Raw genomic sequence first — 24,397 nt, 5'->3', positions numbered from 1 at the left:
CAATGTGGATTTTTCCACTCATGCCCATTTGAATGTCTCAGTTCCTGAACGCAAAAATGGGGGTGTCAGGGTTTAGTGTTTCCAGGATTTGGGATGGGGGAATCCTGTGTGCGCTGTCTCATGAGTTGAGGGAATTTATCTATTCTGAGAAACTCATATTATTTATCCCTACAATAATTACTCATTTCTAATTTGAGAAAGAGTCATTTGGGAGGCAAGACTCTTGCTGCAGTGATTCATTTCTTTCTTTCATGGGGATTAAGTGCACTACTGGACAAAGTACAATGTGTGTTGCATCATTTTACACTACAAATGAGAGCAATATGAGATATTAAGGAATGGACACTTTCCAAAGTCTAATTCTGCTTTCTTTCAACAGTGGGATTAACTTTAAGGGTGTTCTTTTTTCCCTCTCTGTCTTTTTTCCTTAAGTATCTTTAATTTTAATGTCATGTACCAGGGGCTGTCAGAAATGGAACCAATACAGAAAACATGTGGTAAAACCTCCTGTTTCTAATCCAACAGAGGACCCTTAAGTGGTGGTCCTTTGAGGCTTGCCTTTATATGAATTGTGGGAACAAGGCTCAGGGACAGGGACTGACCTTAAGTGAAGAAGCTCAGACCATCTGTGTGCAAGAACACACCCCACACCAGGTAGAATCCAAGCATGCAAGTGACAGAGGTGAATGGGCAGGGGTAGAGGTGTGGGTGTGGGTGTGTGTGTGCGCGCAAAACAGAATGATTGAAAATTAGACAAGTTGTGGAAAAATAATATAGAAAACAAGAAAATGTGATGATGTAAAAACAAAGGTATAGAATTAGAAGACAAATGCCTTCAATGAGTATAATTTTTTTCCTTAATATACTTTACATGCCCTTTCCCTTATTATCAAAATATCACAGCGTGTTAAATGCACAAAATTATGCTCCTCTTATGACTAATACCAACTTGAATTGATTTAGGAAGAGGAAATCATTTAGAAGTGGTGGTGGTTGGGTAAATATTAAGAGATAAAGGCTATTGTCTTGGTCCTATCAGTAGACAAGTCACCTTATCATCCTGGCCTCAATTCCTCCATCTTTAAAATGGGTTTATAGATTCTAAAGTTCCTTCCATTGTGAAATAATCAAAATAAGACAATTTTTGAAAGAGCATTTTTGGCTTTTGTTCATATAAAAATGAATGTTCACCCATACTATATGTTCACTTTAATTTCTCTGTATTTCCTTCAGAAGATAACTGTAAAAGATTCTGTTTTTAAAAAATTCAAGCCTCCATTTAAAAGTTAAGATCTTTTCAAAATTAAGTAAACAGAAGTATTTGGATTTACAAATTGATAATATTGCTGTTATTTAATGTTTTCATTATTTGTCTCTAAAAGTTTTCATTTATTACTAATTCCTTTGAATTACTGTACTTTTTGTTCTTTAAAGACAATTTTTTATCTCTCGCTGAGTTACCAAGGGAAGGAAGGGTAGAAGTAAAGGAGGGAGGGAGGAAGGGAGAGAGGGAAGAAGACAGGAGGAAAGGAAAGAACTATTGAAAATTTTAGGATCTCTATTGTTAGTATTTTACATGCCAACATCATTCTATCATTCTTAAGCTAGAGCACTAAAGCAAATGATAATGTTTCTTTTGGGATGTGTGTATTTATTTCCTCCAAAACATAAACACATGGACTTGTATGTTTAAAAACCTCTCTTTCTTTTCATAAAGGCAGTGCTTCAGGCAAATCTATACTTCTTGTTTCTGCTTCCTCACCTCTTATTAACTCCTCACCCTATCTGCAAGCTGACTTCTGATCCCTCCTTACCACTGGAATAGTCCTTGCCAAGGTTACCCAATGGACATGTCTCACTCATTTTCTACAGCAATTAACTCTATCAACATGTTTTCCTTCTCAAAATTCTCTCCACCCTAAGATTCCATGACACCAATCTTTCCTGTTTTTTATTTTATCTACTTTTTGGTCATCTATTAGTTCTCTTTGTCTACTTAATCCTTAAATAGCTATGTTTACCAGGTCTGTGTCCTCAACCCTCTTTCCCCCTAACACGCTATTGCACAGTGATTTCCCTTACACAATTTTTCAAAATCTCAAATCTAGATCTCTTCTCTGAAGCTACCTTCTGGAATTCTCCACCCTCAGGCATCTTACCAGCAAATGTTCAAAATCCAACTCTATCTTCCACTAAAGCCTACTTTTCTTTCTGCAATTCCTGTGTGAATCAATGCCAGGCCACCCATTGCTTAATCTGGAAGCATCCTCTCATTCCTCATTTCCGATCAATTACCCAGCCCATCCCTACCTCTGTGTTTCCATTGTTAAGGTTCAGCACTTGGTTATTTCTCACTTGAGTTAATGCAAATGGCTCCTATTTGTATCACTGATTCTACTCTTTTCTTTTTTGTGCGTGGTCAATTTTTTTCACATGCAACCAGAAATATTTTTCTGAAGAAAATATCTAATAATGTTATCCCATCCTATTCACTCTCAAGGCTTGAAAGCTTTCTGTTTAACTTCATGCTCAAATCTAAGCTCTGTCCTGATTTTCTAGTAGCTCATTATCTCTTGTTTGTTGTCTTTCCAGATTGTCTTACAACACACACCCTCTACTTGGCCAACCTGTACTAAATGGTCTCATGGACCAGCCATGCTCTTTCAACAATCTTTTAAAATGACCTTGGAGTGTCTCTTCTCTTCAGCCGTAGCAGTGTGTATTAGCATTACCTTACTTGACAATGAACTACTGAAGGAAAAACCTGGCTCTCACCCCTCTCTCTCTCCCAGGCTCCCAGTCATTTTGAATCAAGCAAAACTTATTACATGAACTGAAATCTGGATTTTACATTTCAGTTTGCTTGGAAAAGTTATTTCAAATTTGCTATACATGATCAAAGAATGCTGTATTTCCACTTCTGCTCGTAGTTTTCTTAAGTTATATACTTACACTTTGTTTTTTCTGATAGAAAAAAAATTACATTTTCATTTTTCCCAGGTCAAATTCATACCAGATACATTTAAGTCCTCTCTAATGCTCACCTACAAGGATCCCAAATGGTAATTGTGAATTGTTCAGACATTTTTCTTTACTATTTAGGCCTGATAAGACATAAAATCTTAGGTGCTTGGTAGCCACTAAGGAAAAGCCAAATTCTAACTTGTCAAATAAAATGAAAAGTCTACTTGCAGCTTTTCTTCCAAGAGAATTTTATTTTATGGATAACAAACAAAACTTACTATCCTGCTCTTACTCACCTGTCCCCCACTTTCTCTGTGAGCTCCAAAGGGAGGGTACCATGCCTGTATTTTGAGACCATGTCTCTAGCACCAAACCTTACCTGTTGTTGGCTCTTAATAAACACTTTTAATTAATGTTGAAATATATAGTTTTTGCTTTAGTACTATCTAGTAAAAGTCCAAATTTACACACATACAAGACAGAGTTCATCTGCCAACGATGAAAGGAAATGTCACAAAAAATTGCATGGAGCTTACTCTTTAGCATGAAATGCCAAAGAGAAATTTGTTTTTAATTTTTCCCCCAATTTCACCTCATTCTTGACTCTTATGCACAACTTGTTCAAAGTTTCGTAATTCAAAGTAACCTTTTGGTCAGCTATAGCTGATCTGCTAAATGAATCTGGGATGTTTAGTACTGATTAAACTTGGCAAGTGTCCCGGTGGGAAACAAGACAAAAAAAGTGAATTTCCATTTCTAAGCACAGATCAGGGAAGCAAAGGAAGACTTTTAAAGAATTAGTCCACCTATAACAACACGGGCATGGGCTCAGAAGAAGAATCTACTAACTCAAATAGATCTTTGAACAAAAAACTTTCCCATGAATATAAGCTTTCTTTCTGCAGTTTCTTCCTAAGTGACCATTCCTCAGGAAGTTGTACCACTTCAAGGAATGCCCATAATAGCCTCAATATTCTTCATTTACTATCATTTAAGCTAGCCATTGTCTTCAGATTCATGGTTGTTAAAAAAGAAGAGTCTTTTCAAAGTACGTGCATCTGGTTAGGAGAGAATAGGATAAACCCAGAGTTACAAAAAATGACATTGTGATTCAGCTCAAGGAAAGCCAGAATCTGTAAGCCCTGGGTTTTCCCTGGTGTGGGACCCTGGCATTCAAGTCCTGACCTAGAGATGGGCATTACAAACAATGAATGAGGCATCCTGTTAGGTGGCAATGCTCAGAATGGCTAAAATAGATTCCATATTTCTGGGAAGTGTCACTCCATTTTGTAATAAAGCTGGAATGAAGTCCCAACTGAGATGTCCATGAAGAAAAACATGGATTTTCCATGTTTCCAAATGCAGGAAGAAAACAAACCAGAAAACTGTTTATAAAAAACAAATCCAATGAAAAGGGGGCTCTGTCAACAATAAACATTTATTTTTGTCTGTGTGTTTAGTATGGGAAAAGAACACATTAAAGCTGGCCAAACATGGTAAGAATCTGTAGATCCCTGAATGTCATGTTGAGAATGTTCTCTAGCTGATTTTTTTCTATTTTCTTTCCAAATGGTGTAACAGTAGGCAGACAGAAAAAAAATGGGGACAAACTAAAATAGCATTAAAAGTAGCACACTTATTGTGCAATTTATGTGCTTCGCTCCCTTTTTTGTTGTCTAAATTCTGTCTCATCTGAAAATTCAACTCCTCTTCGATTCAAGTAGATGGCACCTCCAGCATTCTGTGCTCCTGGGAAAAAACCCACATTCTACTTGTGTGACTCATGATGTCCTTTCCCTTTGATCTCCATACAGCCACTCAGAGTGGCTCTAACACTCAGAGTGAGTCCTTATCAATGGAATCTAATATAATTTTCTTGAGTAACTGTCCTTTTCATTTTTTAGTTTGTGAGCATGTGATCATATTGACTGCTACAAATTATACTAATCCTTACATTGAATGTAGAAATGTTCATTGATATCTTTAATATAAAGTGATTTTTTTTCTATCTCATTCTTCTATTTTTTTAAAATTTTATTTTTATATTCCCCATACAATTGCAACCCCCTTATTTTGACCCCAATCCCTCCTTTCCACGCCCCCCCACCCCCATAGTGTGTCTCTGGGTCATAGTTGTTTGTTAATTTTGATTTTTTCTTTCTTATATTCTTTTTCCTGGTCTCTTATTTAGGTTTTCTAGATTCCTGCTATGAGTGAGACTATCCGGTGTTTTTCTTTTTCTTTCTGGCTTATTTCACTGAGCATGATCCCTTCCAGCTCCATCCATGTTGCTGCAAACTGCATGAGTTTATCTTTTTTGAATGCTGAGTAATATTCCATGGTGTATATGCACTACATCTTCTTGATCCAGTCATCTTTTTTTGGGTATTTGGGTTATTTCCAAAGATTAGCTATTGTAAATAGTGCTGCTATGAACATAGGGGTGCGTGTCCTTTGGGTAAATATCTAGGAGTGGAATTGCTGGATCATATGGAAACTCTATCTTTAGTAGGTTGAAGAATCTCCACACAGCTTTCCATAGTGGTTGGACCAGTTTGCACTCCCACCAACAGTGCAGGAGAGTTCCTTTTTCTCCACATCCTCGCCAACATTTGTTGTTGCTAGTTTTAATATGTGCCATTCTCACTGTTGTCAGTTGGTATCTCACTGTAGTTTTGATTTGCATTTCCCTGATTGCAGGTGATGTTGAACATTTTTTCATATGCCTGTTGGCCATTTGTATTTCCTCTTCAGAGAGGTTTCTTTTTAGCTCTTCTGCCCATTTTTTGACTGGATTATTTTCTTTGTTTTTGTTGAGTCTCATCAGCTCTTTGTAGATTTTTGTGATCAGTCTTTTATTATTAGTGTTGGGTGCAACAATTTTCTCCCAGTCGGTGGGGTTCCACTTTGTTTTGGTTATTGTCTCTTTTGCTGTGCAGAAGCTCTTTAATTTGATGTAGTCCCAGCTGTTTATCTTTGCCTTCACTATCACTGCTTTGGGTTATGTGTCTGTAAAGATGTCTTTGATGTGAATATCACGTAGTGTTTCGCCTATATTTCCTTCTATGTATTTTATGGTTTCAGGTCTTATGTCTAGTTCTTTAATCCATTTTGAATTGGTTTTTGTGCATGGTGTGAGGTAGTAGTCAAGTTTCATTCTTTTGCATGTAGCGACCCAGTTATCCCAGCACCATTTATTGAACAAACTTTCTTTGCTCCAGTGCGTATTCTTTGCTCCTTTGTCAAAGAGTAGTTGACCATAAATCTGTGGGTTTATTTCTGGGTTTTCTATTCTATTCCATTGGTCTGTGTGTCTGTTCTGGTTCCAATACCACACAGTTTTGATTATTACGGCTTTGTAGTATAGTCTGAAATCAGGAGAGTGATGCCTCCATTCCCTTCCTTTTTTTTTCAGGAGGGTTTTGGCTATTCGGGATTTTTTGTGGCTCCATATGAATTTCATCATTATTTTTTCTATTTCTTTGAAGAATGACATTGAAATTTTAATTGGAATAGCATTGAATCTGTAGATTGCTTTTGGTAGGATGGCCATTTTGATAATGTTAATTCTTCTGATCCATGAGCAGGGGATGTCTTTCCATTTCTTTGTGTCTACTTCTATTTCCTTTAACAGTGTTTTACAGTTTTCTTTGTATAGGTCCTTAACTTCTTTCGTTGGTTTATTCCCAAGTATTTGATTTTTTTTGTTTCAATAATAAAAGGAATATTTTTCTTGATTTCTTCTTCAGATTTTTTGTTTGTGTATAGGAAGGATACTGATTTTTGTGCATTGATTTTGTATCCTGCCACTTTACTAAACTGACTGATTAGTTTAATTAGTTTTCCTGTGGAGTTTTTGGGGTTCTCTATGTGTATTATCATATTGTCCGCAAATAGTGATAGTTTGACTTCTTCCTTGCCTATTTGGATTCCTTGTATGTCTTTCTCTTGTCTTATTGCTCTGGCTAGGACTTCCAGCATTATGTTGAAAAGCAGTGGTGAGAGTGGACATCCTTGTCTTGTTCCAGATCTTAATGGGAATGCTTTCAGCTTTTCACCATTGAGAATGATATTGGCTGTGGGCTTGTCATAGATGGCCTTTATGATGTTGAGGTATGTTCCTTGTATCCTGAGAATTTCAAGGGCCTTTATCATAAATGGGTGTTGCACTTTGTCGAAAGCTTTCTTGGCCTGTATTGATATTATCATATGTTTTTTATATTTCCTTTTGTTGATGTGTTGGATGACGTTGATTGATTTTCAGATGTTGAACCATCCTTGTGTCTCTGGAATAAATCCTACTTGGTCGTGGTGAATTATCTTATAGATGCATTGTCGGATTCTGTTGGCAAGGATTTTGTTGAGGATTTTTGCATCAGTGTTCATTAGGGAGATTGGCCTGTAATTTTCTTTTTTTGTGCCGTCTTTGTTGGATTTTGGTATTAGTGTAATGTTGGCTTCATAGAACATATTTGGTAGTATTCCCTCTTTTTCAATTTTTTGAAAGAGTTTGTGTAGGATAGTCACTAATTCACTGATGAACGTTTGGTAGAATTCATTTGTGAAGCCGTTTGGGCCTGGGCTTCTGTTTTTGGGGAGTGCTTTGATTACTGCTTCAATTTCACTGCTTGTAATTGGTCTGTTTAGTTGTTCTATTTCTTCTTTGTCCAGCTTTGGATGATTATATCGTTCTAGGAATTTGTCCATCTCTTCCAGGTTGTTAAATTTGTTTGCATATAAGTGTTCATAGTAATCTTTTATTATTCTTTTGATTTCTACTCAGTCTGTTGTGATTTCTCCACTTCATTTATAATCCTATTTATATGTGTTTTCTCCCGTTTTTTCTTTGTGAGCCTTGCTAGAGGTTTGTCTATTTTGCTTATTTTTTCAAAGAACAAACTTTTGGTTTCATTGATCTTTTGGATTGTTTTTTTAATTTCTAATTCATTTATTTCTGCTTTGATTTTTATTATTTACTTTCTTCTACTGGCTTTACGGTTTTTTTGTTGTTCTTTTTCTAGTTCTTTGAGATGTGAGATTAGGTTGTTTCTTTGAGTTCTTTCTTGTTTGTTGATGTGAGCATGTATTGCTATATATTTTCTTATTACTGCTTTTGCTGCATCCCATACATTCTGGAAAGTGGTGTCCTCCTTGTCATTCAACTCAAAGTATTTTTTAATTTCTTCTTTGATCTCATTAGTCCAGTGGTCTTCCAGTAGTGTGGATTTCAATCTCCATGAAGTGGGAAGGTTCCTTGTTTTCTTTTCATGATTTATTTCTAGCTTGATACCTTTATGATCAGAGAAGACAGTTGGAATGATATTGATTTTCATGCATCTGTTGATGTTTGTCTTGTGGCCCAGTATGTGATGGATTCTGGAGAATGATCCATGTACACTTGAGAAAAATGTGTACTCAGATTTTTTTGGGTGCAGTGTCCTATAGATGTCTGTTAAGTCCATGAGTTCTAAGTCTTTATTTAGGGCTCTAGTGTCTTTATTTTTTGTCTCATTGATCTGTCCATTGGTGAGAGCAGAGTGTTGAAGTCTCCCACTATATATGTATTTTCTTTAATATCTGTTTTCAGAACTGATAATAATTGTCTAATATATTTTGGTGCCCCTTCATTTGGTGAGTATATTTTGATGAGTGTTATATCTTCCTCATGTATTGTCCCCTTGATCATAATGCAGTGTCCATCTATGCCTCTTTTTACTTTTTAAAAATTTTTTTTATAGAGACATGTTTTATTTATTTATTTATTTGTTTGTTTGTTTGTTTATACATGTACAGTCAGAAGCGCGGGAGGGTGAGAGAATTCACCAGAGCCAGAGCAGGGAGCAGAGCAGGCAGAAGGACCGAAGTACACTGCTGAGGGGAGCAGCGGGCGGCAGGAGAGGTCTGTTCGCCATGTGGGACCCTCCTCCGGTGGCCGGGGAGCAGCCGGGGATCGAACCGGCGCGGCAGAGGCCGCGGGCAGCTTCGCAACCCAGCGCTCAACCGCTGCGCCACCGGGGAAGCCCTTACTTTTTTTAATTTGAAGTCTATTTCATCTGATGTAAGTATGGCTGTTCCTGCCTTCTTTTTTGGTCCATTTGCTTGTAGGATTGTTTTCCAACCTTTTACTTTCAGTCTGTGTTTTTATCTTTTGAGGTTAAATGTGTTTCCTGGAGACAGCAGAAGGTTGGATTTTGTTTTTTAATCCAGCCTGATACTCTATGTCTTTGTACTGATGAGTTTAATCCATTTACATTTACATTTACTATTGATATGTTGGCATCTGTGTTTGCCATTTTGTCTTTTTTGTGATTTTATTCCCTGCTTTATTCTGTTCTTCTTGTTCATTCCTCTGCTGGTTTTGGCTTTAGGACTTCTTGTAGAATTTTTTGGAGTGGGGATTTAGTTGTAATGAATTTCTGGAATTTCTGTTTATCTGAGAAGGTCCATATTTTTTCTTTGTAGAGGAAGGAGAGCTTTGCAGGGTAAAGTATTCTTGGTATATAAAGTGATTTTTATGAAGATAAGTAATGAGAAAATGGTATAATTATATATTTGTTCTCTTTTTAACTTACTGGTTCCTATAGTGAACATTTTGCTATGGTCTATCCTGCTACTATGCATTATTTAACTATAGTGGTCATTTTTATAACTATTGATTCTCACATAGGCCTAGTATTTCCTCCCACCCCTATCTTTCTGTCTTCAGTTCCCCTTGTTTCAAATCCCTCTGTTGTCACTTCCCTAGGTGTTTTATTTATATCCTAATTTTTAAAATTTGCTCTCTGATTTCAAATACTCAAGGATGCTAGCCTCTTCATTCAGTGGTAAATATTTTGTTTTGGGGGAGCCTAAAGCAAAAGAAACTGGAGTCCTTACATGACAGAAAGGAGGAGGGGACTGTTTGGCCACCATTTTGAAATCAGAGATCCAAGTTTGTGGGGATGTCATAAGGAAAGAGACATGGAGAGGATTCAAAAGAATGGACGGATCAGTGGGATCTAATTTTAAGAAGAGCTGAAATTATGAGAGGTTTGTTGGGAGAAGTATCTTATTCCATATTCCTTCAGCTAGGACTTTGCTTGATTCTAATGGAGCAAGGTATTAAAGCATAACTAATGGAGCAGGTACTGGGAGAAAAAACCTGCTGGGGCTGAGAAGGGTAGGCAGCAGAGCCCTATCACCATTTACAAGAGGTAAACTCAGACCTAAGACAGGCTGGAATCAATGGCTAAAATCAAGGTTAATAATTAGGGAAAGCAAAACTGCAAGAGCCTCTGAGTCAAGGTTGTGTTTATTTTTCAATAGGTGATATAGGCTGCTTCAAGGATGTCTTTCTTGTGTGAAGGTTCAGATCTCTCTAGTCACAACAGAAGACAGGGATGCAAAGTAGGAACCACAATACAAGTCCAACTACACAAAATAAGAGACAAGTGCTCAAAGAAGAGGGAGGGAATTATGACTCTGCAAATGTGAGTAGCCAGAGTATACCATAAACCACACCGGGGAGAGGGAATTGTGCCGGCCGCTCCCAGGGCAGACTGGGTTCTGAATTTGTTTCTTTTGTTCTAGTTACTGAGCACTTGATGCTGCTTCCGCTGCCTCTGAAGCTGTCCCTGCTTCACCATGTCACTGCCACATGCCCTTTCCTTCACATCAGGGTTTGGGGAGAGGTGATATCTAGTCCTGCTCTTTTTTTCCTCCCCCAGGAGTCACAATATTTCTCCCAACATATCAAAGTCTTCATTTCCTGCCTACTACTAGTGGCAAGCAATAAACTACCGTGTGGTAAAAGCGTAATCTTTCCTTCTTTTCTTTATAAGGAAAGGGTTGGGGGAAAAGGTACATGTACTATGTAAGGGGATCTGATTCACATAAAGAGGAAAAATCTAGGAAATGTGGCAGGCTGGAAAAACAAAGACAAACTTCTGTTTTGCATTTTGCCCTTGAGGTGACTTGATTTACCTTCCTCTACTTGGATGAAAGCAGCTCTTTGGAGATACTGATAGTGTTACTTTTTTCATTATTTCATTGATCCTTCTTCTATTCTGGTTTCAATGTTCAATTAAATGCAAGCATTTCGTGTTAAGTGTTTCTATTATCCTGGGTAGGGCATGTGGGCAAAGCTCATCTAAGCTATGCGCAGGACGAAGGCCTCTGCTGATGGGCCACAAAAAAGCAACAGAGCCCACAGCCAGAGTTGTCCTGGCAGCTGCATGTCAACACATCTTGATTAGCCCCAGTTCAACACTGACCCATTTGCTTTTGAAATAATACTAAAATGCCTGTGGATTCAAGATAAACCAAACCATGACAGGCTAACTTTTATGCTCTAATACAACTATGATTCATTCCCTTGTGATATCTCTTCATGTTCACCAACTCTCTGAAGTTGTAACTGTCTGGACATCTTAGGGGATGTGTCTTATTTATTATAGAATTTTCAGTGCCTAGAATGGCACCAAGCATACCTCTGTTGCCCAGCGAATATCACTGATGTATTAGTGAATGGATGAATAAAATGGTGTGCATGTGTGTGTGCATGTGTGTGTGTGTGTTGGTGGGGGGGGGGAGGAGGGAGACGGTAGGCGGAAGGGAGGGAGGGACAGGAGAAGTTATTCAATAATTTTAAAAGACTCTCAATTTGAGAAGAAAATGTCGTCAGCAGAGTTCTACTATCATGACCCATGACTGTGCTTTCCCTTTATCACAGCAACAGTACAGAGTAAAGCAACAGGAAACAGGCAGAGTGAGGAGGATGTAAACTTGTCCTCCCAGAAATGCAGGGCTTGTGTGGTCTTCTGCTTGCATCATAGCAGAGGTGTCTAACATTGGAACATTTGGCTACTTCTACTCCTTCTCCAATGAGAAACCCCAGAACCTAGCAGAAATTGTGCCAGACCATTTTGCCCCTTTATAATTCAACAGAGATTTTGTCAACTGACATCTTCCTAAAGTCACCCTGAGCTAAGTTTTCATTACATCTGCTCCAGACTTTACTTATTGGTATGCTTTTTTCACTTATCCTGGAAATCAACTTAATAATAATAATAATAAAGTGATTTAAATCTGAACTAAGAACAGAATTTGAAATGTTTTAGCTTGTATTCAATTCTGAAAATGCATTAGCTCAGTCTTTTGAGTTTGATTTCCCTCGTAGTTCTAGAAGCAAACAAAAATTAATTTCAAACAAAAATCTATCTTATTTGTATAATACAAATTTGAACTTAGTTAGAAATAACATGTTTTTTAAATTAAATTTCCTTTGAAAAACAAAGGCTTAAGTTAGGGGAAAATGTTTTGGAAAACTTGAAGTTTCAAAAAACAAAACTTGAAGGAAAATAAAAATGGTTTTAGGGCTTTCTGAAAAAATCCCTGACTGCTAACCCCCGGCCCCACTGGTAACAGGAATTGGTGGAAACACTCATACCATTCCAACGTGGAACTGGACCTCTTTGGAGCTACCAATAAGGTGTTACTCTTTCATTATCATATTGATGTCTCTCTTCTATCCTGATGTCAATTTTCAAGGAAATGCAAGAGTTTGATATTGCAATTAAAAAGAATTAGAGGGCCTCCCCGGTGGCGCAGCGGTTGAGCGCTGGGTTGCGAAGCTGCCAGCGGCCTCTGCGGCGCCGGTTCGATCCCCGGCTGCTCCCCGGCCACCGGAGGAGGGTCCCACATGGTGAGCAGACCTCTCCTGCCGCCTGCTGCTCCCCTCAGCAGTGTACTTCAGTCCTTCTGCCTGCTCTGCTCCCTGCTCTGGCTCTGGTGAATTCTCTCACCCTCCCGCACTTCTGACTGTACCCAGTGCATGTATAAACAAAAACAAACACAAACAAACAAATAAATAAAACATGCCTCTAAAAAAAAATTAAAAAAAATAAAAATAAAAAGAATTAAACATTTAGGTCTCAATATAGAGCAAGCGTGTTTGAATGGCCAGTAACAATCAGACATATACACACAGAACATATTCGTTCCTCATTAGTCTTTTGAATAACATGAAACATAAAATACTGATTCACAATTTAGAAACTATTTAAGCATGTTATTAGCAAGCATGTTTTTGGGATGCTAACTATGTACATGCTATCCTCTTAGGTGCATGTCCAACAAGAAAGATTGAAAGAAGATATTATACATCTTTGCTGTGCAACCTTTATTCATATCTTACTTCAGATCCAGCTCCCAGGCTTCTAGACTACTTTATTTATTTTAAAACATCCTTGTTTATTTTTTTTTAAATAATATAGAATTTCTCCCCTCGGGGCAGTCACTACAATTTTCCCACCACCAAAAATGCCCACTGTCCCCCCACCCCGTACTCCATTTCTATGAAGGTGGTCAGTTTCCCAAGGGTGTTATCTGTGCTCACGCTCCTTATCTAACCATCTTGTTCACTGCTTGAATGCTCTGCCTGGGCTACCAGGCCAGCCTTTAATTAATGGGTCATCAGCATCCTTACTAGTTTACAGTAATCACAAGAATCACATTCACGTTATTACACTGTAGAATGGTCCAGGTAGAAGTAACAAACTCAGATGCATTTACTGGCCAAGAAGGTAACAGAATGTGTGAAATGAAAACATAAGAAGGAGTGATAGGTCTCTGGCCAACTGAGGAATATATGCTCTGCCTAAAAGCTTGCAAGTTCCTTTAAGAATATGGTGTTAGCCAGATAGGACATTATCCGGTGTTTTTTTTGACTGTCTTTTTTTAAAGATTTTTTTCTTACCATTTGAACAATCGTAAGGTCATATGGACTTTCCCTGCTTAGGAAATACAAAGATTGGTAGTCTAATGCTTAATCTGATTATGGTAAAAATAAGCATCTTAAAATAGCTTCTGTGGAAAGTGCTGTTAATGAACAAAATAAAGTACTAATGATTAAAAAACCAGTATTCAATACCAGGTTGACCTATCAGAGCCATATGGAATACTGAATTCCCAAGAATGCTAATGGTGGTAGTACTGTTTTTTAAAATTATGAACTAATTGTGTGAATGCTCCTGTGGGTAAATCTTCACTCTGTATTTACTAGCAAACATTAGACACAGCATGCATTTTCTACAGTGTGGATTCTACGTTCAACTCGCTATTTTTCAAATTGTTATCCCCCAGATTCATCCCAAATTCAGAGGGAATGCTCAATTTACCACCACAGAGAAGGAGCTGCTCTTAAAAGAATAATGGGAAAGAACAGATGCTTTAAACAACTCTTATAAACAATTCAGCACAGACACAGAACAGGAAGTGAAAATAAAGACTGACTAATGGCCAGTGGACCAGGGTAAGCCCTGAAGCCTTGAATCTGGAAATTATTAATTTCTATTTTTTCTCTCACCTCCCCAAAGGTTCAGTATATACATTGATGTCTGGAGTAAAATCTACACAAGATGCATTTTCACCACAGCATCTGGTTCTCTGGGAACTCCATCTCGTGCTTTCTCAATGTATTTAACCTTTTTGTCAGAAGTATGTTCTGGCAGCCAAAGATGTGTCTGAATTACTTTGTGTTTTCAGGAATCCCACTTTCTCTTCACTCATAAAATCTGCAACCTGGTGTGGGGATGTTTGAAATATGTTTCCTAAGTCCATACATTTTAGGGGACGGTAGTGGAACGATTCACTTTAGATCCACCCACATTTCAGCTCTCATCCCACCCAAAGACTGGGGTTTCCTTTTGTCTAATGGGCCTGTAGCTAAAACCACAAACCCTCTGGTGATCAGTGAAATCACGTCTTTGTTGTTTTTGCCTGATGAACGAGATAGTTCTTAGATCTCTGTTCTTTTGTGAAAAGAATACAAAAAGGAAAACATAATTTTTTTAAGAGCAAGAGGACTCAAATTTGAAAAATATTTTAGATTTATTATAGCATTGTTGCCATAAAACTAGATGCTTTGTTATATTAAAATATCTTTTTAAGAACCAATCATTTTTAAGAGTAGGAAGAACCTAAAACATGTATCTCTCACAGAAATTTCTTCCTTTGCCAGGATAAAATCAAATACTTTACATAATGTGAATAAGATAAAACCAAAATCAGTGGTCCTTCTCCTCCAAGGGGAGGGGACTTCTCAGAATGGCATAGCCTAGTCTCATCATTTTCAGTGATGAGGATTATGTGGAAAATCATAGCCACAATGATTAAAGTTTTCCAAAGAATGTTTTATGAATCCTTGTACTGACAATGTCTCCTTTTCAATACCAGGCGGTGGGAAGTTTCTTCTTTTAAATTCTCAAATGGTGTACTTGCATTTCATTTTTTCAAACAGAGTATTTAAAAAAATGATCCTATAGCAACTTAATGAAAGTAGCCAGTTCATCAAGTTCACACTGATAAATATGCTAACTTGTTTATTTAATTAGCATTTAGGATTCTTTAATTTATAAAGTGCCTTTCTAATTATTTGAGGGAATCTTATTTAAAGGCCTATTTTCTTGAGAGAGAAATTGATCTGCACAATACCATGGATATCCATCCTCCTAATAAAACAGCATGGATAGTGTGGATATACAGATATTTGTGAGTTGTGCCTATTTTTATATACAAATATTAAACCAAAATCTACCTTTAAAAGGTTTGTATGTGAACCACCTATATTTAAAGTAAAAAACTCTATGTACTCTAAAAGAGTCTATATATCTCTCAAAGTGTTCAGCAAACCATGAAATAATGCTCTATTAAAAGAAAAATGAAATTTATTTTATATTTGATGATAGAATTGAGAACCTTTATCAATTTTACTGAGTCATTTGTATGCACGATTAGAGTAAGGCATCAGTTTAATCTTAACTTCATTATCAACCATTGTTTAACACTTTCACTTATCCCGTTTGAGTTTTATGCACATGCAGAATCTTAGGCTCAAAAAGCTTAAGTGCTGCCCTTTAAGGTCATTGAGAGGAATAGATAGAGGTGATGTTGAACTCTTTATTGTATTAAAGGTAGATTAAAGGTGTTTATGGCTCATGTATAAATTGATCTTACAACCAACAGATCACAGTACACAAATGGGGTATGACCACACTTTGAAAGCTATCCCACCAGGGCCTCATTGACTGGGCCAACCTGTGTACTTCCGTGGTTCCACAGGGTTCCATGCTCTGAGGGACTTAATGCTCTGTTGTGGTCATCATGAAATCTTAATTATTTTATCTTTGACCTTGTATTCTGGAAGTGAAGTCCAATGGGACAATGGAGTATGAGCTTGCGCAGATATATGTGCAATCTGTATGTCTGCTGTTTCTTGACACCCTTTGACATATGGCATTTCTAATATCTATGAGTACGGAATTCCAGTGGGCCCACACACATAGTAACTTAGCAAGACTCAAAGTGAGAACAAGGTGAGTGTGGTATAGTAAGGGCACTGACAGCCTTAAGAGGCCATGTTTTCAGTTCAAACCTGAACTTCCTTCAAAGGAGAAAGAAGCCTGTGACAATGTAAGAAACACAAATCAAGCACCCACATCATATCTTTTCTTACTCATATTACTTCCCTGTATCAGCCAATCAAGCTGAAAAAATAAGGTGACATGAAAGAAAGGAAAAGGTAGGGCAATCCAGAGTTCCTTCCAGTCCTTCTTTAGTCATCAGTAAGGCAAAGATAGTGTTGTGAGAAAGTTTGTGTGTCAAGAAAAGTAATAAAAACAGTTGATTTAATTTTGTGCAGCATTTCCATTGTTCTGGTAAGAATGGAATACATATGCATATATTTGTTATGAAATAAAAATTGTGTAATTTCGGTGATTCTGCATATGAATTAAATGCTGTTATATTTGGATTTAAAACTGTCATTACATAGTAAAAGATGAATGCTAAAATTCATGCAAATAATTTAAATGTTCTTTTCATATAATGACATTAAATAGCAAATATTAAGCCATGACAAGTCAAGAGAGAGACCACCAAAGAAAGAAAAGTGTTTCTGAGTAGCTTTAATAGCATGGTTTTCTGGTTTTTGGCTTTCTCAATTTGCTCTGGGCACTACAAAATTATGTAGCTGACTGTGGTGGGTTGAATGGTGGCCCCCAAAACGGTATATCCACATTGTAATCTCCCACACCTGTTAATATTACCTTATATGAAAAAGAGGGAATATTACTTTATGTGGCAAAAGAATATTACTTGACAAAAGATGTATTAAGTTAAGAATTATGAGAGAAAGAGACCATGCCAGATTATCTAGGTGGGCAATCATGTATTTTTTTTTTAAGTCGTGTCATTTTTTATTACAGTGAGGTTTAATCACAACACTATGATTTCGGGGTACAGGTTCACACCTTTTCACTTGTGTTACCATACCACGCCCTCCACCAAAACCCCCAAAACCCTCCCCACAATCCCCTGAGCATCTCCCCCAGTGTCCCCAACCCCTACTCTCCCTTTCTGGTAGCCTCAATGCTATAGTCCGATTTCAAATGAGTTTATTTTGTTTATTTCAATCATGTATTTTTATAAGAGAGATACACAGACAAGTCACAGAAGCAGCAGTAATGTGACCATGGAAGCAGAAATTGGAATGATGGGGCCGCAAGCAAGGAGTGCCTGAGCCACCAGGATCTGGAAGATACATGACAGAATCTCTTCAAGAGACTCTGGAGGAAGCACAGCCCGACAGTTACCTAGATTTCAGATTTTAGTTCTCCAGAACTGTAAAATAAATTTCTGCTGTTTTAAGTTACCTAGTTTGTGGTGCTTTGTTACAGAGTGCTAGAAAACCACCTGGCTCTGTTTCATTCAACTCTTTTTGTCAAACAAGATTTGTCAAACTTGCTCTAGAAGAATTAGACTATGACACCAGTCTACAGAGATTTCTCCCTCCTTTAAAAATGACTACACTTTATAATCCTGTATCAAAAAGATGGTCGCTCCCAATCATTTAATACACAAGTTTGTCCCCAGATCCCTTTTCCAGGCTCTAACCTCCTTCAGAATAAAGAATACATCTCAATGCCCTTTATACCCTCTGCTAGTTTCATAGAATATCTTCACGGATCCCTGTTGATTAACCTCAGCCTGAGACACTGACAGGTTTTATATTTTTCTCCATTTCACCTTAAGAAAACTTATAGTAGCGGGCTTCCCCAGTGGCGCAGCAGGTTGAGCACAGCACTGTGAAGCTCTCTGCAGCATGGGTTCAATTCCCAGCCAGCCAAGGAGATTGCCACATGGTGCAGCAGACCTCTCCTGTCGCACCCGCTGCTCCCCTCAGCAGTGCTATCGGTCTGTCTGCCTGTTCTGCTCCCCGCTCTGTCTCTAGTGAATCCTCTCACCCTCCTGCACCTCTGGCCTGCACCCCAGCTATTGCATAAATTAAAAAAAAAAATTTTTTTTTTTTAAAAAAAAAAGAAAAGTTATACTAGGGACCCAATCCCTTGCCCCTATTTGAAATGAATATGAAACTTTTATATTTGCATGAATGTCATGTGAAAACATTTTATTTTAATGAAGGAATTATATGGGGCCTAAAAGCAATTTAAATCCAAAAGATTTAAATAACCTTATTTTTGCTGTGGAAGAAGGCCAATCCCAGGTGGCTTGCACACAAGAGGCCTTTCTTCTGCTATATCAGATATTGTTTTCCCTCTGCACATGGTGGAATTTAAGGCTAATGGGAGAGAGATTTTTGGGGAAAGGCCTTTCTATACCCTTTGAATTGTAATGTGGAATGGAATAGTCTGAATTGTAGATTCAGAATATGAGTTTTGTTTAAGGGCTATAAGGACCTTAATTTAAGCTTTACTTTAATTGTGCGGAATTCAATATTTATTAAACTTGCTAGAAAATGATCGAAATTAAATTTAGTTCAACAAATATTTAGTAAGTATTTTCTCCACGAGACACCCCTGACAGTTGTGTAAGACTCAGTTCTTGAAATGACTCTCTAATAGGGTGAAGCAATTTCACAAATAATTTCAATCTGGTAACTAAGTCTATTAAGACACACACACACACACACACACACACACACACACACAATGTGTGTGTGCCAAGAAAGAATACTTAATTATGAGAGCAATGATTGGGGAGAGCAATGATTGGGGATGTGTTCAAGATTGGGGATATTTGGATCACATCTCGAAGAATGTCATCAATTTTTTTGTGTGCATTGGAACATGCACACTCATCTGTGAAGAGGAACACAACCCCATCAGACTGTCTAGGGTTTGTAAAGCTGAAGTCAAAATATCACTGAATTACAAGCTTGGAGAATGAAGAGCAGTCAGAATATCACACTGAGAAGACGGAGAAGAGTTTTAGAAAGAGTCTACATGGCAAAGGGAAGAAGAAAGGCTGAAATGTGAATTAAGGAAAGAACGCTGTACTTGGTAAGGAAGATTCCTAGTGGTCTTTAAGAAGCTATTTCCATGGTATGGAAGAGAGGAGATGTGAAAAACAGAGGTGTGTTGGTTTGAAACAGGAATGAAAAGTAGGGAAATGGAGGTGTCATGTAAGACCATTCGTCTAACTAAAGGAAAATCCAAACTAATCCCTGTTACTAGAAAAATCACTTAGAGGGTGTCTCAGAGGAGGCAGTTTTGATAATAGTGAGCAGTATTACTGGTTTTAACATTACCTTTTTTCCCCTAAATATGATTCTTTCATGTGCATTTCATTTTATTGGCATTTATGTTCTCCTGAGAAGCAAATTCACTTTACCGCTGATACCACTGACTTGGCTGAAAAGAACTTTTGGGCACATAGAGTGTTATTGTGGCCGTAAGAGCTTCCCCCAAGTACATGTCTAAGGGTTTACAACATGCAATAAGCATGCTGTCAGGAAATTTTACAAGTCAGCTGACGCGTGCTGCAGTGCCACAGTCATTCCACTTCCCAGACTGCGTGCTGCTGCACATGACCTCAGCTAATCTATCTGGGCATTTCCCCCAAACACAGAAAGATGAATGTACTGAAATAAGAAGGAAATCAGCATGTGGTCAGTAAGGATTCAAAACACTTTTGAGTCTCTGCTCAGATTACAAGAAAACTTGTAGAAGGAGAGGAGACAAAGATGCAGGAAAAGTCAGACATCTGCATATAGAAAATAGTTTTCTTAGCTGTGAGGTATAATTTCAATTACGAATGATCCACTCCTGAGTCTCTATCTTTGAACAATAAGGAAAGTTAGAAGGAGAAAACATGCATGTTACACTTTCCTCTACCACCTTGTTGTTAACACACACAGAACCTGCCTCTGTATTTTGATTTATGCTAGTTCAGTGTCTAATCCTCAACTGTTTTTCTCTGTAATTGGGTCTGGAAGGTATGTGGTGTTGGGCTGTGAGTAGCTTGTTCATCTGAAAGGGGGCCTAGAATAAGGATATCACGGTAATGGCATCGAAGACTGGAAATCTCATCTAATGACTACTTCCTCCCCATTTACTTGTCTAAAATGCTTGAGTCACAATTCCACTTGAATTCTTTACTTGTTAATGCTACACCATAGAACAGATTGCAAAATAGGTTGCTGCAGCAACTCTTGTCCTAAAAAGAGCACAGGATGTTGAATCAAAAGAGATGAGTTTGAGACAGTTTGGTTACGTACAAACCATGAACAATGGGCCAGTTACTAATTCTTCCTATCAGCATTTTCATCAGAAAGATCAAAACAAATAACTCTTAATTGATACTGCATCTTGCATTGGGCATTCAAAGAATGTATGAAAGCTCGTATGAACTTTAAAGGTTTTGACAGCTACCGGGCATTACTATTATCATCCTACACAAATGGGGGGCGGTGTCCTTGCTGCATGCCAAGAAAGCTGAGGTGCTCTCCCAGCCTTGGTTTCACTCTGACCTCACCTCCCTGGGAGCTGCCATCAACTTTTAATTTAGAAGTCTGTTCCCTTCTCTTCCTGGCCATCTATTCCTTCCATCTTCTGGAAACAGATGTCAACTCACTTAGGAAGTTCTACTTCCTACCTCAGATATTCCTAAAGAGGAGTTACCTATTTGCTGGGCTCTGTAGCTCTTTTTATTCTTTGACATTGTTATTAGGATTAAGGATATCTTCCTAGAGAAATCTCTCCCCTGTACTGTCTCCTCCTCTCACCCACAGCATAAGTTTCAATCAATTGATAGGATAACCTTGAAAGGAGAATTTAGGGATGCATGGGTATAAATGAACCCTTCATGGGCCACCAGTTTTCTGATACATCCAAGGCATATAGTTACTGTCTTGAGATGGGTTCTCTTTACCTGACACTTAATCCACAAACATTTCCAGTCTCTGCTTAACCATTTTTAAATAATGCTCTACCTGGATTTACTTGATATTGACAGAGGCTTTAAAAAAAAAAAAAAACTTCTGCAAATGCAAGACCTTATCATCGCAGGGGTTTAGACAAAGCATTACATAGTCAGACTGGCAGAAATAGAAAACCTGGCAAGGTGCGTGATAGATAAGATAAATTAGCTTATGAGAAGGCAGGACCTAAGATAACGCCAATGTGAATCATGATTTTTCTTGCAGAATTGGGGCTACAAACTGCCCTTTGCCTATAAGAATATATCCCACTCAGACTAATGCAAATGGTATGCTTGGGCCAAGGACAGATGTGGCCCTCTGAGATTTCAAAACTGGGTGAAGACCTTGAAATAATGGTTGAACAGCTGGTCAATATGTTTATCATCACATGACAGCAAACTGTCTAACTTGCTACAAAGTTCCCTTGAGGAATGATGTACACTATGTCAAAAAATGTTCAAAGTACAAAAAAGAATAGTTTTATATATATCAAAGAAATTTTGTTATTTTTATCCTTTATTAGAGAAAATTCAGTTCATTTTCTTTCTTTCAAATTATAATTTGATAAACCTTATTAAAATGTACAGTGTCTAGTGAATAAAATGTATTTGTAAAGATTACTTGAATGAAATAATGTATTACTGACTTCTCTTAGTGTCAGGAAAATCTGCAGCATAATACTTGTTAACTTCATCTGTCTTGCAATTCTTTATTTAGAAGATGATTCTTTTGCTATTCCAGTCTGAATTGGAGGGGAAAGAATGAATAGGTCCTCAAAAGAAGATCCAGAGAGATGGAATTAAGATCCTGAAAAGTCAGAATCAAATCATTTACAATTCCCTTTTCCCAACTGATCTACTTGCAAAGTCTCCAAAGCTCTCTGGTTTTAGATTATTCTGAGGTCAACCCCCAAATCTGGCCAAATCAACACCAGCAGTGGTGCCTCAGAGAAGTGTCACTTCTGTCCTGCGTTTTACAGCAGGTGGACTCACCCCAAAGAGCTGAGTGAACTGCTTCACTTTGGATATCTATGTAAGAAAAATTTCTTATTTAGATGTTTGGTTACTTTTTAATTAAAATTGTGATTTACTTTATCTGCTCATTCTCAGCTCTCAGAAGAAAAGTGCTCTTTCATAACGGAACTATTCTGAGGCAGCTTTTGCGAGTCAGAATGCAAGGTGGTGGCTGGTCCTGGGAGCCAGTCTGTGAGCATCCCCACTGATGCTGCATCCCACTCACCTGCATGGTAAACCCTCTCTGCTACTGCCCGAAAACAATAGGCTATTGATTAAAAAGAAATAACCATTATTGTATTGAATAGAACCTGTCTTTTTTTTGTGTGTAGAAGAATTAGGGTATAGGACAGAAGTGAGGGGGTTAAGAGGACTCACCAGAGACAGAGTCAGGAGAGACTCACCAGAAACAGGGGAGCAGAACAGGAGGATCTACTGAAATACACTGCTGAGGGGAGCAGCAGGTGAGACAGGAGAGGTCTGCTGTGCCATGTGGGTCAGCTCCCTGGCTGGGGATTAAAACAAGGCTATAGCAGTGCTAGCACTGAGACTAAACTCCTAGGCCACCGAGAAGGCCCTGGAACCTGTCTTCTTAGGAGCAAAGTACTGGATAGAGAATTGAGATCAGAAAATATCTGTTGACAATGAAGGTAAATTCTGTTGGTCACATGTTTTCCTCTGTGGTTGGCTTTATAAAATTAACTTTATTGAATGAGCCTTAAGTGCTGCTCAAAGCTCAGCTGATTTTTTTTTTTTTAAGTCAGCAAGGAGTCCACAATATGGGAAATTAGTTTCTGAGAAGAGGTAATTCATATATAGATACAGACCCAGACACAGAGCTCTGAAATGGTTAATACCCATGCTGACTATAGTCTAAGGCAGTCATTTACGGTATAATTCACAAATGCCAAATAGAAGGAAAAAGTTCACTTTTAAAACCATTAGCCCAATGATAAGATCTTTGAGAATTTCATCCAAAGCACCATCTCCTGACTATTGAGAATCTCTTAATGTTTGTGGGAGATAACCTCTTGACTTTCTTTTTTCTGCAATATGCTTGTCTGGTGAACCTGGAGTTCAGCAGAAAAAGATAATACCTTCCCTCCTTTGGACTTTGACAAATGACAAGTTTGAGTCTACCGGAACCACTTTATTCTTATCCAGAAATCTAAGAGTCAGCATGTTCTTTTTAGTTAAATCACTTACTTTCTACTTTTTGCTTAACCTTTAACATAGCATTTTGTTATGTGGCCACAAATTCTTGATAGTTTTAGCAAAGATTATGGGATTGTTGATATGGTTAAAATTAATAATGATCTTTATCTCATATGGGTTTGTGAAATTTGGTGATAATGAATATAAGGTACTTTGTGACCCAAGGGTAGATGGAGGAAGAGGCACTTTTCACATGTGAAGAGAATATCCTGTAGCTACCTAGGCAGCATGTTTAATGTTTCACAGAATCAGGGTGCACGTGGAACCCAATGTGAGACCTGCAATAACACTGAGCTTCACTCAAATACAAACGCTGCCTCTTTCTGACTATGTTTTCTATTTGACAAGTTACTCAATTTTGTTACCATCCCATTCTCTCATCTTTTAAAATAGAACCACAGCGGGCCTCATTGATGGCGCAAGGTGTTAAGTCTCAGCACAATGAAGCTATCAGCAGCCATTGCAGCACAAGTTTGATCCCCACCCAGGGAGTCAACCCACAGGGCACAGCAGACCTCTCCTGTGTCACCTGCTGCTCCCCTCAGCAGTGTATTTCAGTCAATCTGCCTGTTCTGCTCCCCACTCTGTCTCTGGTGAATCCTCTCACTCCCAACTCCCACACCTCTGGCCTATACCCCAGCTCTTGCATGCATAATAAAAATAAAATACATCTCAAAATGGAACCATAATGACTATTTTATAGAACTGTCATGAGATAATGTGTAAAAAAATATACACAGTATTTTATACAGAGTAAGTGCTCAGCATGAGTTGGTTTTCCAATCTCTCCATCTTGAGTCCATCAAAGGCTTCAATGATCAGTTCATAATAATTACGTGGTTTGAACTCTACACTGATCCTGGAGTATGGGTCTTTGGAACAGTGAGAAAATAAAGCTCAAATATCTATAGCTTTCCAGGAACAGCTATACTTATATCAGATAAAACAG

This window comes from Talpa europaea (assembly GCF_964194135.1).
Source record: "Talpa europaea genome assembly, chromosome: 2".
Taxonomy (NCBI): Eukaryota; Metazoa; Chordata; class Mammalia; order Eulipotyphla; family Talpidae; genus Talpa; species Talpa europaea.
The sequence above is the reverse complement of the archived record's forward strand: the minus strand, read 5'-3'. Positions refer to the sequence as shown.